General features: G+C 37.5%; 1 protein-coding gene across 12 annotated transcripts in view; it reads left to right on the forward strand.

Annotated features, from left to right (window-relative positions):
- SLC8A1 (solute carrier family 8 member A1) overlaps window positions 1-19,769 on the forward strand; it is a 364,284-nt gene that overhangs the window by 12,289 nt on the left and 332,226 nt on the right. The window contains exon 1 of one of the 12 annotated variants that reach the window (XM_029937887.1): window positions 11,524-11,620. The exons of the other annotated variants lie outside the window; for them this stretch is intronic. The gene's annotated coding sequence lies outside the window, so the exon portion shown is untranslated. Of the gene's footprint in view, window positions 1-11,523; window positions 11,621-19,769 lie in introns of those variants that run through there. 12 annotated transcript variants of the gene reach the window in all.

Here is a 19,769-nt window from a genome sequence, read left to right on the forward strand (position 1 = left end):
AGAAGAAAATGTTCTCTAAGCAATTATGTGTCTTTTGTCTTCCACATGTTCAAGCAGAAAGCCTGTCCTTCCTCATTTACCTCCTAACTGTTCATTTTAAGAATCCTACTGCATCTTTGTATCCTAAGATCCACCTGATGAACTAATAAATAGATTCTTGTAAATTTACTGATTCACATGTTGAAGGATGCATGGGCTTTGGTGGTTGATTAACTTCAAAATGTAGCATTTTATTGTAAGGCTATCCAAACTCACCAATCTCAGAAGCTATCATAAGCCTCAAAATGAGAGGACTTACACAGAAGAGAGGGTAATTGAAATCTTTCTCTTTCAGATGAAAATTCTTTTTCATTATTTTATATTCCAATGCCCATAAATATTCTGAGAATAACTTTTTAAAATTCAACCACAGGTTTATCTGGTTATGAGGGGAAAAATAACACACTGTGATTGTGAGAAGCTTCATTAGCATTTTTAGCAACATTATCCAGATCTGGATCTGGATCTTGAAGTACTTGCCACACGGTGGTATTTTCTATCTTTAGATGGTTCTGAAATCCTTTTGGGTAGTTCTTTTAGAAATGGGTTTTAATCTGACAACACCAGACACCATTTGAGTAGTGCCTCCATTTGGATCTATAAACTTATCTCAGTTTACCAATGCACATAAGTAGATATGTCAAGGATACCTCATCAAATAATCTGTTTATTGGCCAATGTGGATATCTCATCAAGATAACATCTAAAAACTTAGATAGCATCTAAAACCTGACTTAAATTTTGTATAGTTTTATTTATTAGAGCCAAAATATTTCTTGCCAGTGAGGAAAAAAATGATAATGAGTAAGGTGTAAGTACCTGAATGTAGCCTCTGAATTGATCTGCTTTATTTTTTTAAAGGTTAAAATGGTACCACTTGGGAACCAAATAATTTCTGGCATCTAACTACTGACATCTAACCGTAATTACTCACAGTCCTTTATGGAAAAGGCTAGTTCTACCAAAGAAGGAGGTAAATCTTTAAACAAGCATGGATTTCAGTGCTTGGAGACAAGGAGCAAAACTACTACACTCAGAATCCTGAGTCTTGTCTTAAATATCCCATTGTCACAAAGCAAATAGTTAGCAAGTCACTAATCTTTTCCAGATCTCTGTTTTCTCTGTGGGATGAGGAAGTTGGACTTCATAACCACTGGAATACCTTCTTGCTAGAAAGTTCATGGTCAAAAGTATGTGCGACAGTGGAGAAATAGGCTTGTAGGAAAGCTTTCATACATACATGTTGGTTTTTTACTCACTAACTGATATATCAATGATTTGCTCTGAAACCCACTCTTTGTTCTTGGTATGGCTTTCCAGTTTTACATAAATTGCCCTGGTCCTTGTCATCTGATGAAAAGTAAGATCTAAATGGAAAAGAAATAAAAACCTGCTTTAAATAGGGTGCTTGGGTGACTCAGTTGGTTGAGCGTCTGACTTTGGCTGAGATCATGATCTAGCAGTCTGTGAGTTCAGGCCCTGTGTCGGGCTCTGTGGTGACAGCTCAGAGCCTGGCTCCTGCTTCAGATTCTGTGTTCTCCTTCTCTCTCTGCTCCTCCCCTGCTCACATGGTCTCTCTCTCAAAAATGAATAAAAACATTTAAAAACTAAAAAAAAAACCTGCTTTAAGAGTTTGTCCTGACTTGGGCCCTTCTCTTTTGTCCTGTATATGTAGTGTAGAATATTTTGTTCCTCAAAAGGTGGTTTGTCACTTGCAACAACATGGGTAGTCCACGAGGGTATTATGTTTAGTGAAATAAATCAGATAGAGGAACACAAACACCATATGATTTCATTTATATGTGGAATCTAAAGGACAAAACAAATGATCAAAACAAAATCCCCCAAAAAGGAAGATGGTTTAGTTTTAGGTATAGATAAAAGGATTATGACTGCCATTTGTTGAGCTACTACATTGGATTTGGGACAAGCTAGAATTTGAATGTATGTCTACCTGACATTAATGTCTTTTATTTATTTTTTGAGAGATAGAGAGAGACGGCATAAGCAGAGGAGGGTCAGAGAGAGAGGGAGACAGAATCTGAAGCAGGCTCCAGGCTCTGAGCTAGCTGTCAGCACAGAGCCTGATGTGGGGCTTGAACCCACGAACTGTGAGATCATGACCTGAACCGAGGCCAGACGCTTAACTGACTGAGCCACCCAGGCGCCCCTGTATGTCTACCTGACATTAAAATCTATGCTCTTTCCACCATATCTTGCCATCTGGATAATCATCATTCAAAATGGCAGAGTTTGTTATCATGAACACAGAAGAAATCATGTCTGAGAACAATCATAAAATTGTGTATCAAATGATATATAACTTTTCAACTTTATTTATCATAGTGTTTCTATTCAAAGTAAACAGAGTACAAAGTTGATATATCTAGCATCAAAATTCATCTCCCAGTGCTATGACTTCTCATTTCAATTGTAGCTTCAGATCCTCATTTGTAAATGGATGATAATAACATTGAATTCCCTGCATTTTGAAGGTATGTGAACAAATGAAATAATAGACGAGAAGTCTTAAAAACATGACACATGACAAAGAATTTGCTTTCATCCCCTCTCCCCATATTTTTCTCAGAAAATACAACTAAGATCATCAGACAGAAAGACAGAAGCACTTACTTCTCATCCCAGCTTCGCTAATGGCTGGCATGAATTTCATTCATGAATGAATGACATGAACTCTTCTGAACATCAGCCAAAGGAAAGGTGGAACTAAATAATCTCTAGGTTCCATTTGGCTTTACATGATTATAATTTATTTAGTCTCAAAACCAATTTCTCATGCCTGCACTTCCTCTTTGGAACCTGGAGCTTATTTTTAGTGTTTTCAGTAAAAATGTTTTTCACAAAAGCTGTTGGATTGGGGACAAAAATGTCCAGGTACCTGAAAGAAATTACAAGCTAAATGGATGAGTCACCAAAAGGCAGCGGGACAGTCAGACCTGTCAGGCCTGTTATTCGAATTTGGGACAAATGATTCAACTCTTTGATTGTAGTGATTGCAGAGGCCTGCAGAGAGAAGACACACACATTTGGGTGGATCAGGTCTGACCTGAAGTTTTTGCAGAGCTGCAAAAAGGGAATAAGTATCAAATGTATTTGAAAAAAATACCAACTTGGGGCAGAGAAAATGAAGAAAAAGAAACTCCATCACAGACAGAACATAACTACTGATTGGTTGTCCATTGGCATAAATAATATGGGAAAGATTGCTGGATTATGATGGAGAGAGAACTGGGGTCTCGGCCTTGTTTTCCAATGCCCCAGCTCGGAGATTTTGGTAAATTTATTTTCATTTTCTAGATTGAAGCTTCTTTGATCATAAAATAAGAGCTTGACTTGGGTGATCACCAAAGGCCTCGTACAACTGTCAAATTTCATTCACAGGAGAAACACAGATAATGTTATGAAATATACTTTTTTATATGGAAAGAATCTCTCTGGTGTTCGTTTGTCTTTTGGTTGTACAGCTTCAAAATAGAAATTCTGTATTTTAACATCAGGTTTGTCATTTTCAAATTCTTATATGAAGAAGTATAACTATGGTAGAAGTGTAGTGGATGGCAGGATTTTCAAATCCAGATTGGAGAAAACATTGCTTACCAATTCTCCATTGTTACTGATTTGTAGATATTCTTATTCCATGTCTAGTACAACACATGTTTCTCTATAACATGATTCGCATCTTTGCCCATTTGTTCCTACTAGATGCCAGTCATCATAGAGCCTTACCGTGCTTTATAGTATTTGCTTCTTTTTCACTGATGTTATTTGTTGACACTCCGTGTTCAATATCTTTGCCAAACTGACGTCAGACATCTTTGATTTTGAGTTTTATCGTTGGGCATCCTTGGCCATTGAAATAGGCAATTGTGAATCCATGACTCCTTCTCATTCCCCACAAATCATTTCAAAATATACTGCGTTACCTTCAAACCTTCAACGTTGCACCTTCAGTGTATACTTAGAACATTCCATGATGAAGATGCATTGAGGACCTAGAAGATACTCATCTTTGCATCCTCAACACTTATTGAGATGCTAGGTATCTGGGAGGTTCTAATCAGTCTTGAATAAATTAATATATTCATATTTATAAGAAGAAGCATAACATTATGCATTAAATATGAGCAGAAGCTTCAGAAAAACAATTAGCAGGTATGAAAAGAAAAAATAAAGATCTGAAAACTTCACAACAAAATTATTGTGTGCTCATTGCCTTCTGAAATACTGAAGATTCTGTTTAGAATCCACATCAATAATCAAAGGTTAAAGCAATAACAAAAACCATCTCTCCATGCTTTCCAATGAGCCACATGTTTTCCAGGCAGCCACAGTGCCTCTGCCTTCTTCAGCACATGACTGCACATTCCAACTGATTGATGATATTTAGATGATGCATATTTTTCTTTGGTAAATGTAAAATATCCACACACATCCACCAGTTTCTTGGTAAAAAAAAAAAAAAAACCTTATACATATTTAATGTCATCAAAGTTCTCATGAATGTGTCTTGATAGGTAATGAAAAAATTTTTCTGTGTGTGTCCGTTTTTAACACAGATTTAACAGCACAATGTAAAATGTTAGAAGTGTGTCACCATGCCTCTCTTCCTCCACCCTGGCAACTACCATTCTACTTTCTTTTCTCCCTTTTTAAAACAGCCCCCTTCCTTCTCTCCCCAGTTGGTGGTAACTGCCTTTCTACTCTAAGCTACTATGAATCCAGCCTCCCCCCACACCCCGCAGTTTTATTGAGAAACAATTGACATACATCACTGTGTAAATTTAAGGCGTACAGCAGGATGGCTTGAGTTACATGTATTGTGAAATGATTAGCTCAGTAGATTCAGCTGACATCCATCATCTCATAGAGATAAGTGCAAAGAAAGAAGAAAACAAAACTGAAAAAATATTCTCCTCGTGATGAGGATTCTCAGGATCTTATTCTCCTAACAACCTTCCTGTATAGGACACACACAGCAGTGTTAGCTGAAGTCACCTTGTCGTACATCACACCCCCAGGACTTATTTGTCTTACAACTGGAAGTTTGTCCCTTTTGACCACCTTCCTCCAGTTCTCCCTCCCCCGCACTCTGCCTCAGAATCACAAGTCTGATGTCTTTTTCTTAGAGTCTGGGTTTTGTGGTTTTGTTTTGTGTTGTGTTTGTTTTTTACTTCACATGTCAGGGAGATCATATAGCATTTGTCATTCTGTGTCTGGCTATTTCACTTACTATAGTGTTGTCCAGCTCCATCCCTGCTGCTGCAAGTGACTTCTGGAGATGGGTGGTGGTGATGGTTGCACAGTAAAATGAATATCATGAAAACCGCAGAACTATGCACTTGAAAATGGTTAAGATAGTAAGTTTTGTGTTATGTGGATTTTACTATAATAAATAGATTTTATGAGAGGTGTATCACCGTGTAAAGATGAGTGTGAGCTATAAAAACCTGAAGACTAGCTTTTTAATAAGGCGACACTGTGTTGGCTCCTTGGGGGCTTAGAAAAGAGTTTTTGGCTAAAGTTTTGAGATTGTTCCTATGGGAGAATTCTGCCAACAGACCCAGACCAGATCCTTTTCCTGCTCAGAGACCAGCCTCACAGAGCAAGGTTGTCAGGAAGCCCCTTAATGGCTCTTGTGAGAGCGGAAGCCTAAGAGTTAAATGCCGCATCTGTCTCAAGGGAGAGGACAGAGTCCGCCTGCCCTTTGGCCCTCCAGGCTTCTACCCTGTCTCTCCTGAACTGAATGTTCTAAACCCAAAGTAAAACTGAGTTTCCAGCCCACTTCCCCTTCCAGCAATATGCCACAGTCCCCTTACCACCAGGGTAAAAAAAAACAAACCAAAACAACAATGAACTGCTTTGGCATCTCCTGGGGGTAATGCTGAATGTCAGAAAGAGGAGAAGCGACTTTTTTCGGTTGGTGACAAGGCATAGAACCATGACCCTGGGAAGGAAAGTCCTTCCTACTTTCCTCTGCCTTGTGCAAGACTCATGGACTTCCGTTTAAGCACAGCAAAGTATGAGGAAAATTATTCCTCGGTTTTCCAGGTGGTGAAGCTGAACAGGGAGACCTGATTTCGAATTCTGTTTCTGCTATAAATGGCCAGCGGCCTGTCACCTTAGCCTCACTGTCCTATCTGTAAAACAGGAATCCTGATAATGTCCCGGGTTGATGCAATAGCCTCATGAGATGTTTGCGAGGCACCCCGTGCTATGCCTGACACCGAGAAAGGACTCAATCAACAAGAGCTGTTATCATTAGAGTATTATTATTTCCACAGTTATGGCTATCTTGAGGGATTCTGGCGCAGATCTTCCGTTTCTAGGCCCACCATTCATTCTGCTGTCTGAGGGCCATAGTCACACCGCATCGAGATCTCCCCTGGGGCAGATGGAAGTCTCTCCCTGAAATATTACAATGAGCAGCTCCTCTTGAAGGTGTTAATAATGCTAAGACGTGAGCCCAGTCCTGAAAAGTCTCAGTTCAGTAAAGAAATCAAATGATACTTAATACTGAAAGGGCACAAGAAGAGAATTCCTGTGAATTTTAGTCACCTTTTGGTTAGGAGGAAAACAAAATATAAATAAGGAGATTAATGGATAAGGGAGAAATGTTTGGGTTTCTCTACCTGTCCCCACCCCCTTGGCCACTGTACTTAAAAAGAAAAGCAGTTGGTTTTGTTCAAAAGTACACTGTCATCTGAGACTTCCCTTTTGACAACTAAAAGGGAACATGCTTATTCTTTCCACGTACTGGGTAGGATCTAAAAAAAAAAAAAACAACACAGGAAAAACAAAACACTGGAGAGAAGGAGCTTAGGAATCATGTTTTAAGAGAATTTGCCTGCACATCTATGAAGTGAGATGGTAACAGTCAACCTTAAGAGCATATCTTCTAATGTCCATCTCATGGCGGTTTCCGGGCATTTATAGCCTTTCACCAGCTTTCTCAGGGAACTTGGGGGAGTGAAGGAGGAGGGTTATGGACAAAAAAGCTTTTACTTTCTTTTAGTCTTATTTCGGTGCACAGAAGGTGTCCCCCTTGTGGTGACAGCAAAGGCTAGTCTGGCATTTCATCTAATCTTGTGATACTTGTGATATTTCACACAGGTACAAAGACCTTTAGTTTTCTGGCTATTCACCCCTTAGTAGCTCGCGCCTCTAAAAGGGTAAACTTTTATTCAAATACTTATTCCTATCTTAAGGTTAATGCTAAACCCAAAGCCAGATAGGCAGTCTGCTGACTTTAAACTTTTTAACCTTGCTTATTATTATTTTAAAATTCTCCTTCCCTGGGACTGAGTGTATCGTTTTTCCGTGAAGTAGTATCAGAGATTAAGATGGTGTTATCTGTCCATTAACGATTTATTTACTGGAGCTTGAAAAAGTGCTTAAGCCCAAGTGTCTGTGTCAATGCCATGGGCAACCATTAAACTTTCTCAATTATACAACCTGCTTCGCCTTTTTTAGCAGCAATGGAAAAAACAGTGTGAGTCAGCAGGCACCGCAATGGGCTCCCTTCATTCCTGTTCCTCTCTCCTTGGAGTCGGAGTAAACACCAAAGTAGGGAGACTTGGCAATTTGGGTTATTTTAAAGGAAGTATCTCCATTGAACTGCGTTGTCTGTTTTGAGCAGTGAGTCGGAATGAACTTCTTCCCCTCCCTGTACTGTGTCAACATGTCCAATTATCCGCCAAAACGTCCAGAATGGTAAAGGTTTCCATGCCGCTGTATTCTAGCAAAATAAAAGGTCATTAGGAGATTTGAGATATTAGCTTTGGAAAGAAAATCCAAACTACCCTTTATGTCAATTGGAGTATTAAAAAATAGAGAAATGTGAAATGTTCTTCCCAATCCACTATCTTCTATAACTAAAGTAATTTCTAGGATACTTGGGGGAAATGTACATTATGGATCTAAGGTGTTGACAATTAATATTAAGGAAAAAATCTGAGTTGTGGCAAATCAGTGTTTAGCAGTATGACTTTCTGCATCTTACATATTTCATTTCTAATGCAACTTTCTCAGTGAAGCCTGACAGACTGTGTTTTAAACCTCTGGCAACTTAGCCTGGCATATTTCCTGTATACAATGCATATTGTAGATTGAGTAATTGGGAAAAAATGAAGTGTATATTTCAACAATGCCTGGTTTATTTACATCATCTTCTCAAAAAAGATTTATGCAACAATATTATAGGCAATAAATTAGGACGATACCAATGGGAAACCTCACTAATACAGTGTTCTTGGACATATTTTCCCATTTCTACATATTTTTTCTAACTTTTCCTTCTGGTTAATCTATTCTGTGTTTTACAAAAGTGCTGCAATTTTCAAAATTTTAAAACATTAGAATGGCTCACATAATGGAGTGTGAGAATTATTTATTAGAAAGAGGGATAGATGTTATTGTCTAAGAACAGAATTAAGCATCCAAACTGAGGCATGCTGAAATAAATGCCATCATATTTGATACTCAGAATGAAACAGAGGATATCAATACTCTCTTTCATGGTCTATATGATTTCTCTTACAAAGTGAACGTATTTTTCAGGCAGACATTGTTTGAATACATTTGTTGATCACGTGTTTAAAATTCTGTAGCCTAAACAATTCTATTGCTTTGTATCATCAGCCTGTCCAAGTGGAGAAGGTGAAAAAGACATGTAAAGCAATCCAAACCAATGGTTGATTGGTTCATTACCATTGACATTTGTGAACAGAAATGAATTGATAAAATATAACTGTGCCTCTGTCAGTGATTGGGCTATTCATTTTTCTGTGGCATTGGGCACAGTCTAACTTATAAAACTAGTCCCTTTGTCATGCCCTGTGATCTTAGAACAAACTGTCAGTGAGCTACTATTGAATCCTGAGACCCTTATGAAGCTCATCTAAGGAAAATCTCCATTGTCTAAAGCACTAAATTGTTGACCTGGGGAATACTGTACACTCATTTTTAAAGAGTTGAAATATAAATTACCAGGAAGGCAATACATCTGGGAAAAGCTTGAGTGGCAAGCAGGTGAAGGAGACATGGATTTAAATTTATTTGAGAAGGCATAAGAGCTAACTTCCCATATGGAAAGGTCCATCATCCAAAAGTTGAGGGTTTTGTTTAGAGTATAACAACAGCACTCCCAGGAGATTTTATAGCATGGAAGAGCTCCAAACAACATAAAGAAGTTTCCAATAATTTGAGAGGTACAACAAGGCGTTGTGCTTCCTTGCAAAGAAGTGTGATTAACTTAATGGTGATTAACAGTCTCCAAAGAGTGCCAGACAACTGATTTTCAGATATGTTAGTAAAGGAAATGTTTTATCACAAAAGATTTTGGATTACATACTCTTTAAGGGCACTTTGCAATTGAAAGAATGTATTTATTATTTTTTTAATGTTTATTTTGTTTTTGAGAGAAAGAGAGAGACAGAGCAAGAATGGGGGAGGGACAGAGAGAGAGGGAGGCACAAAATCCCAAGCAGGGTCCAGGTTCCCAGCTGTCAGCAAAGAGCCAGGTGTGGGGCTCAAACCCATGAACTGTGAGATCATGACCTAAGCCAAAGTCGGATACTTAACTGAATAAACCACCCAAGGCACCCCACAATTCAAGTAATTAAAAATTATCCGATTAGCTGGCAGGCAACAAGTTATCAATAAATGGAAGATTCCAAAGATAAGTTCAGCTTCACACACAACAGGTTAAAACAGACACTAATTGAAGGAATAATAGAGAATTAGTCTTAAGATGCCTGAGTGTGACATCAGCAATCTCAGATGAGGCAGAGTAGTAGGTTGGCCAAGAAAAATGGCCCCAAATCAAACTACTGTTATTAAATAATTTGCACAGTTAGGGGAAGCACAAAGTAGGTTCTCAATTACTATTTGTGTGGTCATTCAGACATGCGATCATTTACTGAGCACATTGTATGCGCTGGGCGTTATGCTGAGTGCACGTACTTTGTGCAAGGTACTGTGCTGGGAACATTGGAGTGAACATTCTCTGCCCTTATATTGCAGTTCCAGAGTTAGATTTTAAACACAAATTACATTTTTAACTCATTACCGTTATGGTAAGTGTATTTCTAGAAGTATAGGGTGAATAGCAGAGGATCTGATCTGGTTAGGGTAATAATCAGGGAGAGTTTTCTTAAGGAAATGCCATTTTCCCTAATGAGCTGAGTGATGAGAAAATAGCAACCAAACTTTAAAATGCCTATAGAATGGATGTAGCAGTTCTATCCCAACAACATGAAAATGCATAGACAACAGAAAGACATATAGTACTATGGGAAGACACATTAAATATATGTAACATAGTTATATGCTGTTTATACCTCATTATCATGTATAGCCGACTTTTTTATTTTAAAGTCTTTAAATACTTATTTTTGAGAGAGAGAGAAAGAGTGCAAGTGAGGCAGGGGCAGAGAGAGAGAGACACACAGGCAGAATCTGAAGCAGGCTCCAGGCTTTGAGCTGTCAGCACGGAGCCAGACGTGGGTCTCAAACTCACACACCGCAAGATCATGACCTCAGCTGAAGTTGGACACTTAACTGACTGAGCCACCCAGGTGCCCCTAGCTTACTTTTTACTAAAGAGATTATATCAAGCCCTCTGATGATTAAAGAAAAAAAAATATATGCCCTGCCCGTTAAAAATTGCATTTAGCAAAATTTGGGCTAAATTTAGTGAAATGATCTTCAAGATCTCTTCCACCTCTATAGCTATGATATCTACGAGACAAACAAAAATGTGACCATGAAAAATACAGAACATGTTTGACTGTGAATTGCTAGCATTAAAATTACAAGTAATAGACATAGCACTGAGGTACCCTGCGGGTATATGTCATCTTCCAGTGTTGATCACTTAACAGGATTTCAACAAATAATTATTGAGCAAGTCTGATACTTGAATTAACCAATTAATTTAGAAATAGATTTTCTATTTTCTGAAAGATAACGCTTTGTTATTTTAATTAATTATCAAGCCCTCTAAAAGTAATTATTTTACAATATGGCTGATTTTTCATGACTAGTATTGGTTCTCCAAGCATGCATCGTTGATCTTGTTCCAATGACCAAACCTCTGCTCCTAACATTTACACATTTCCTCTGATCCCATGAAAGTGATTTGTTTCACTTTCCACCAACTTCCTCCATGTCTCATGTGTTTTCATTTACATCATATCTACCAATGGTGCTATTTGTAGACCAGCATTTATTTGTCAAATTTGTCATTCAACAAACACTGAATGCCTGATATGCTCATATCATATATGGAATTTTCTGCATCATATTTTTTAATTCTTTTTTTTAATATCTTATTAATTTTTGAGAGACAGAGAGAGGCAGTGTGATCAGGGGAGGAGCAGAGAGAGAAGGAGACACAGAATCTGAAGCAGGCTCCAGGCTCCGAGCTGTCAGCACAGAGCCCAACGCCAGGCTCAAACCCACAAACCGTGAGATCATGACCTGAGCCAAACAAAGTTGGACACCCAACCGACTGAGTCATCCAGGTGCCCCTGCATCATATTTTTTGAGCATCAACAGAAAGGTACTATATATAAAATATATTCTCTATTTTTTGCTAGAAATTCTAGCTTTGGTAAAATTACTTTTATTAACTACCTTTAATACAATAAATATCCACTACAGGGACCTAATTTAGAAGAAAGCATTTATGGAAATCATCTGAACACACTACCAAAGGGAAAGATTTAATGCTCATTTGAATAACAGTGGTATGACTGGAATGATCATATTTTCTCCCAGGGTGAGAGTAAGGGTTAATTTTATTTGGATGCATAACAATAACAATGCATTTTGTTTTTTATTTAAAGTGTAGTTATATAGTGTTATGCTTTATACAATGAAAATCTTCTTAACAAAATGACAGTTGAGGTTAGCATTCATGGTGTATGTTTTTATAAGTTAGGATTAAATTCAGTTGTAAATGAAAGAAACCTCAAATAAACATTTCTTAAATAGTGGCCTGTCTCTCTCTGGTGACTATAATCTGGAAGTAAGCAGTTCAGGGCTGATAGAGGAGCTTTAAGGTCATGCAACTCCTATGTATCCTGACACTTTGCCAACGTTAGTGCACTGTCTCATGGACCATAGTGGCTGCTCAAATTCCAGCCATAAGTCCGCATTGGAGCCAGCAGAAAGGAGAAAGGGGAAGAGAGAGAAACAAAAGGAGCATGTCAGCTGTCTTTTAAGAAGGTTTTCTGGAAGTTCTCACACAACACTTCTGTTTCGATCTTATCAGGCAGAACTTAGTCATGTGCCCACTCTTTGCTTCAAAGTCATCTTTATTCTAAGCAGCTAAAAGGGAAGCGTGTGTTACTAACAGAATATTGGGCTAAACAATTAGCCGTCTCTTTCATGTTTTTCTTTTTAATTTTGTTCTGTTTCGGTTTTGTTTAATGTAGCTATTCTTTTGTGGAGGTTAAGATTATGCTTTCTCTCTTCTCTAAAGGTTGAAGCCTTCCACATACTTCCTCATGCTGCTTATAAAGTTCATGGTTATCTAACCCTTGAAATATAACCCTGTTGGTTTATTAGATTAAAAATTTCCATGGGTGCATGCATCTTCTTTTACTTTTAATCCCCAAGAGCCTTCATCAACTATCATGTATGTCCCGATACATATTCTGAGTGATTGTGTATTTTAAATTTAGATTTTAAAATATAAAAATATACAAGTAGAGTAACTTCATAGTAACTAACAATGCAAAACTACTTGACTAATCATTTTATCTTTTTATTTATTGTCATCAGCACTTTATTTCATCCAGTAAGCGGGTAACTGTGGGTCCTTTCAGGAAAATAAGAAGTATCATCTCTGTTTGGTTTTCAGAAAACAGGAACTATCTATAAAAGAAATTATGTTGCCATGGTAAAAAGAGCAAAGGTCTGGAGACAGGCTGCCTGGATTCAAATCCGAGCTCTGCCCTTTACTAACTCTTTGACCATGGCAAGTTACTTCATGTCTCCATTCCTCAGTTTCTTCATTGTGTAAAATAGAAAACAATAACACGGATGGATTGCTGTGGTGGTCCTCAGAAAGGAATGTGCTATGAAGTTTGGAAGCTTATGCCCAGGGACCCTCATATCCACGGGTCCCTTTCTGGGCCCTGGGAGAAGTTCTGGCAATATGTTCACATAATTATATGTTTTGGCCAGATTTACAAAAGTAACTTTTTTTGTTTGTTTGTTTCTTTTCTTAAAACAGACTCCAAGCTGTACAAGCTTTCGGTCCCACAAAATCCAAAGCCTCTCCTGGCAGTTCAGCTGAATCAGAAGCTATAAGACATTTGCAGTAGTTAGAACCTTGAATTAGACAGCTCTAAGGCAGGAGATGGTCTACATGTGCGAGTGGCCAACTGAATCAGAGATATTTGGGATATTTGTTTACCGGAGGGGAGGCGGGTGGGCTGTGGTTAAATAGGTGATGGGGATTAAGGCATGCACTTGTGGTGATGAACACTGGGTGATGTGTGGAAGGGGTGAATCACTAAATTGTACATCTGAAACTAACATTACATTGTATGTAAAGTAACTGAACTGAATTCCCCCCCCAAAGGACCTCAGAAACCCAGTCAAATATTTTAAATGTTGATTCAATGATAATTACATGGCTAAATATTTGCACAGTCTGAATTATTGGTCTGAATTGATGACTTGCAGGTTTTTCTAAAATTTAAAATGAGCTGCTCAATAATGAAATGCAACATCCAGTGAAATGGACGTGAATTTCCCTAGAAAATCTATCAAACAATAAAACCAAAGAAATCTTGCCATTACTGAGATCCTTTGGAACCCATCAGAAACTAATCTTTTAAAAGGGAGAGAAAAATGCACTCTGTATGTATAGGAGGGGTTTTCGATGAAAAAACTAACCATGTGATTTTTTTTTACTCAAATGAACTCATAGACTTTTAAATGGACAGTACATTTGATTCTCTAACACATGTTGCTTTAAATAATATTGTCAATGGTTGAATTTATAAATACAATGATAACTGCCTATTGCAATTTGTTGGGATAGTTTAGCTCTGTAAAAGTCATATTGAGTTGAGTTGGCCTCAGCAATATGTAAACAGGGACTAAAAGACACCTGCCTGGTTCAGCGCAGTGCAACGCTGATTATGGCTCAAATAAAATTGTCTTCACTATGACAAATAGAAGAGCCTTAAGCAAGTGACTTGTTTGGTTTTTCAGAAAAATGGTAATTGGGGTGTATGCGTGTGGGGGCTGCAGAGAGAAAGAAAGAATGTGTGTGTGGAGAGTAGAAAAACTGAGAGAGATGGGGCACCTGGGAAGCTCAGTCGGTTGGGCGTCGGACTTCAGCTCAGGTCATGATCTCAGTTTGTGGGTTCGAGCCCTACATCGGGCTCTGTGCTGACGGCTCATAGCCTGGAGCCTCCTTTGGATTCTGTATCTTCCCCTCTCTCTGCCCCTCCCATGCTTGTGCTCTGTCTCTCTCTGTCTCTCAACAATAAATAAAAATGTTAAAAATTTTTTTTTAAAAACTGAGAAAGAAAAGGACTTCTATCATCCCCAACCAAGACAGAGCTGAATATAAAAAGCAGAATAAAGGAATTACCTCTCCAACAATATTAATGAACAAGAAAAAGAGAGCGAGTGAAAAAATCCTCTAGAAATTATATCACTGGATTTTCACAATTTGATGCCAAAATGTGTGGCTGAGGGAGGCAGGCTAGAATAATAACAATACCATACACTAAAAGAGCATCTTTTGTTCTGAAAAGCTGTTAACACATTGTGATCATCTCTGACTTTCTCCAGAGCCGCAGTCCAGATAGCTCCTGAAAAGTACTGAGTCACAACTATTCTGGAAATTCGCTATGCCATATCAAGCTATTCTAATTCAGAAATGAACATTTACCAAGTGTACTCCAGGCCTCTTGACTTTATTAACCAGGGTCTTTGTGTTTACTTCCTATGTTGACCGAATCTCCTATACGCAAACACGCACACGCACAGGCACACACACACCTACTGAAACTCAGCAGTTCAGCCCAAGGATAAATTACTCATGAGGCTTAAATGTACAGAGCAGGAAAAAAAAATCAGTTAAGTTCATCTTTAGCCAGAGGAAGAAAACTTTTCCCTGCCAACTGACCCCTTTTCTTCCTTCAGCAAAAGGTCAAAAGTCTTTTTCATTTGGGTAGTGACTGTAAAATTGAGCAATCATTTCTAAAATATTGTTTAAGTGGAAAGAAATTACTTCTTTTTAATAATGTGAGACAAAGAAATGGGGAGGGGGGAAGGGGTCAGGAGCAGGTGGATTATTTTACAGATAACCACCGGAAGCACAGAGGACTGAATGCATTTACATGCATGCTGTCTCTCAAGAACAAATAAAATGTAAAAAAAAAAAAAAAAAAAAAAAAAGAAAGAAAGAAATCAAGAGAATAGTGTATGTCCTCCATTCAAATTAGCTTTTTTTTAAAGAGAGAAATGAAATGTACATTTCTCACAAGATATTCTAGTCTTCTTGATATAGTCATACCGTCAGGACAGAAGTTAACACTGGAGGTTTCAGCTTTCAGCGTGCTCCCTGCATTTTTAATGGATTGTAGCAACCATGCACATGTCACTAATGCTCAAATTTTTATTTCAGGCCACAACCCTGAGTTGCAGACTCACATTCTCAACCGAGAAGTCAACATCCCTTCTTAAAGCTCTACTACACATCTCAAACTTAATACATTCAAAACAAAACTTTTCCTTTCCGACCCCTGGATTCCCTATGAGAGTAAAGAGCAACCACATTCACCCAGCAGCCCAACAGAAAAATCCACTTAGACTTGTTTACTTTACTTTCCCATATATATCATTTTTGATCCGTCAACTAATTCTGTTGTTTCTACCATCCAAGTAGATCTCAGATTGGATCCTTCTTTTCCTGCAGCTAACATCCTAGTGAGAGCCACCGGCAGCTTCTCCGCATGCAGGTCTTCCGGCCTCCATTATGCGCCTAGGCAATTCCCCACAGTGGAGTGATTCTCTCCAAACACTCTTCTACGCCAAACCTTCCAATAGTTTCCAGCACTCTTAGAACAAATTGTGACAACTTCTCTTGGCCTTCATCTCATTTCCTGTATCTCTATCATTTGTCCTCTTTGCTCCAGCCACACTGGCTCCGGGACTCTTTCCTTAAATGCAAATAATCCAACTTTCTCCTGACATGAGGAAATTAGCATTTTCTATGATGCCTACCAAGACTGCCCTGGCCCCAGAAATAGATTTTTCGCTTACTTTATTCAGATACCTAGGCAATCGTTACCTGCCTAGGGAGGCCTTCTCTGGCCACTTTACCTAAATCCCTTCTTTGTCACTCTTTACCCCCGTAACATGATTAAGTTTTTTCTAGGGCTTATTATTACCTAATATTACATTATATCTTTGTCTATTTTCAATCTTCCTAAGCTAAGGCAAACCTCAGAGGCATAAGACTTGACTTCTCTATCCCTAAATGAATGCATTAACTCCAATAGGTATCAAGGCAAAGAAGTCTGGGCCATAGCACATGGTGGCCTTGGGAAACTGGGACAGCACACTGCTTTAGGCCTGAGACCCAGAAATTTTATAGGGTCCCTTTATAGAAAAACAAGGGAAAGTAGGTTGTTGCAAATTGGATAATACAAAGAGTATGCCAATAGGAAAAGATCATAGTTCTTAAAAAAAATCTTATATTTGCATAGAAAAATCAAAATGTTCCGCAATTGTCTTCAAAATGCTTTAATGGACTTGTAAAAATCGCTTTTAATTTCTTATTACTTATTTAGTTCCATGCTTTCAAACAAAACAAAAGCTCATTGAGATAAAACAAGTCTGGGAATATGTTAAGGTTGTTAACTAGATTTTGAACAGAAAATTGCTTAGGGGAGCAAAAGTCCTCTAAACTCCTTAAAAATTCGGAAGTATCATAGGAAGTTATGTGTTGGTGTTGGTGTTGTTTTGAAAATAGAACCGAAAATAGGAGAATCTAGTTTATGTAATTATCTAAGGGAAGTCCTAAGGTTTATTTTGTCTTTTTCCTAGTCAGTCACTGTAAGATAGCAGTTCTCAACATGTGATCTGGGTGCTTCTGAATATCTTGGAAATTCTTTCAGGTGAATGCTCTTTTCTTCATAATAATACTTAGATGTTACTTGACTTTTTCATTTTCCTTTTCTCACAAGTGTAGACTGGGGTTTCCCAGAGTTTACATAGTGTGTGATGTTGCGACAAATCAGATTAAATGGAAAATCAGTTATTCAAATCCAGCTGCCTTCCCTTAAGCCAAACGTTAGAAATATTTGGAGATATGGAAAACAAGACCATTTGCATTACTAAATATTTTTGTTATAGAAAAATGTAGTTATTTTGATAAAAAGTTATCACTTATATTAACATGTAATGGGTATATTATTGTTATTTTTATTGAATGAAAAACTAAGTAGTGAATAAATTCTTAGTTTTAATTTCTAATAAATTTAATATCTAATAAATAATTAGAGATATAGCCACATAAGCAAAAGTCTGTTAGATCCTCACTAATTCCTAAGAGCATAATTGGGTCCACAAAATTTAAAAACTGCTTATCTTAGACTCTAAAATATCAACAAATAGATTCCTAAGTAATTATTTTATAACCAAATTTAAAAGGATGATGACATAGTTAAATACCTTGAGTATTTTAGTTACATATAATTCTTAGAACTCCAAGAAAGTGACAATTATTTTTTTGCATATGTCATTTTTTCCACTCCAATATTCCTTATCCTCTTCCCTGCTTTTTTTTTCTCCATAGCACATAACACCTTCTGACACATATATATTTGACTAATTAATCATTAATCTGTCTCGTCTCTGATACGTCATTTGAAGACAGAGATTTTATATGTTTTGCTTATAGCTATATTTGAAGTTCCTAGAAGAATGTCTGCCCTATAAATATTTATTGAATAAATGAATGAGACTTGTTCAGATTATAGACATAATGATGTCTTCCTCTTTCCACAAAGGTTTTTAGTATACACTTAGACTATTGCTTCAGCTTATTTGCACCATACAAATAACTAAAACTTTGCAAACATAATCCAAATGTGAAATATTTAAGCTCTAATACTGTGGTCATGAGCACAGGCTCCCTGAACCAACCTGCCTAAATTTATTCCACCACTTTGTACCTTAGTTTCTTTAGCTTTAAAGCGTAGATACTATCAGCACCTAAGTTGAAGGGCTGGTAAGATTAAATAACTTCATATTTATAAAGTGTTCAGAGAAGTGCTAAGTACAATTAATACATTTTAGCTACTATTATAGTCAATATAGAAATGTCAGCTACCATTATAATGATTACTAAGAATAATATCAAAATATTAGAAGGAACTGTGGAGGAAAACAGAGAACCCAGCAACAAAACTTTAAGAGGTATGATTTCAAAGTAATTAGAAATTGAAAGATAAATTTGGGGTGCCTGGGTGGATCAGTTGGTTAAGCATACAACTCTTGCTTTCGGCTCAGGTCATGATCTCACAGTTTGTGAGTTCAAGCCCTGCATCTGGCTCCGTGCTAGGTGCATGGATCCTGCTTAGGATTCTCCCTCTCCTTCTCTCTCTCTCTGTTCCCCTATTCTCAAAATAAATAAATAAACTTAAAAAAAATTAGGAGATAAATTTAATCTTACCATTGAGACAGTATCCTTTTCTGAGAAATCATATTTTTGTCCAAATCATGTTTTTGTCCAGAAGTAAATTTCCCCTTCTGGGACTCTATCTAGTAGCCATGTGATAAGGCTTCATTATGCAGATTAAACATAATCCGCAAAAACTGCGGATTATGATTAGTAATTATAGAAAAGATAGTCTGTTAGAGTTAAAAATAGTAGGGTGCCTGGGTGGCTCAGTCGGTTGAGGATTCAATTTCAGCTCAGGTCATGATCTCATTGTTCATGATCAAGCCCCACATCGGGCTCCATGCTGACAGCTCAGAGCCTGGAGCCTACTTCAGATTCTGTGTCTCCCTCTGGCTCTGCCCCTCCCCTGCTTGTGCTCTGCCGCTCTGTCTATCAATAATAAATAAACATTAAAAAATATTTTTAAATCAGCTGATAACATTGTTTCCCAAGCCAGGATGTCGTATTTAAAATTATATAGCTAGAGGGTAATTGTCCTGATAAAGGATAATGGGATCAGTGAAACCAGCCCTGCAAAAAGACAACCTATTGAGAGAGCCAGGCTCATCTTTTGCAGAAAGGAGAGCAGTGGGAATAATCTTAAATGGAATGCCCCAGATCATGTAAATTCTTTTTTTATTAGTACTCTAACTTATAGGCCTGGTTTCAATCCTAAACTGATTTATGTCTGTCTCTATATTGAATATCAATTCATATTGAAATTAGGATCATGAAACACATTTTTCAGAGTGGCAGAATTTTGTTGAATGTAAGAAGAAAATAAGAAAGATCAGAGTTGTATATCCACCTTGCCTGAGGTCATGAGTTCTTTACCACTGGAAGTATAAGAGGAAAAATACATTTTTCTGTCAGAAAAAATTGTAGTTCCATCTGATTATACTCTTTACCCATTGCATTCATACTCAAATAAACAACCCCATTACCTTCAAAGTCTACAATAGAAATAAAATGTTCTATGTGGCATTTCATAATCTGAACAAGTCTCATTCAT

The sequence above is a fragment of the Suricata suricatta genome, chromosome 4 (assembly GCF_006229205.1).
Source record: "Suricata suricatta isolate VVHF042 chromosome 4, meerkat_22Aug2017_6uvM2_HiC, whole genome shotgun sequence".
Lineage (NCBI taxonomy): Eukaryota > Metazoa > Chordata > Mammalia > Carnivora > Herpestidae > Suricata > Suricata suricatta.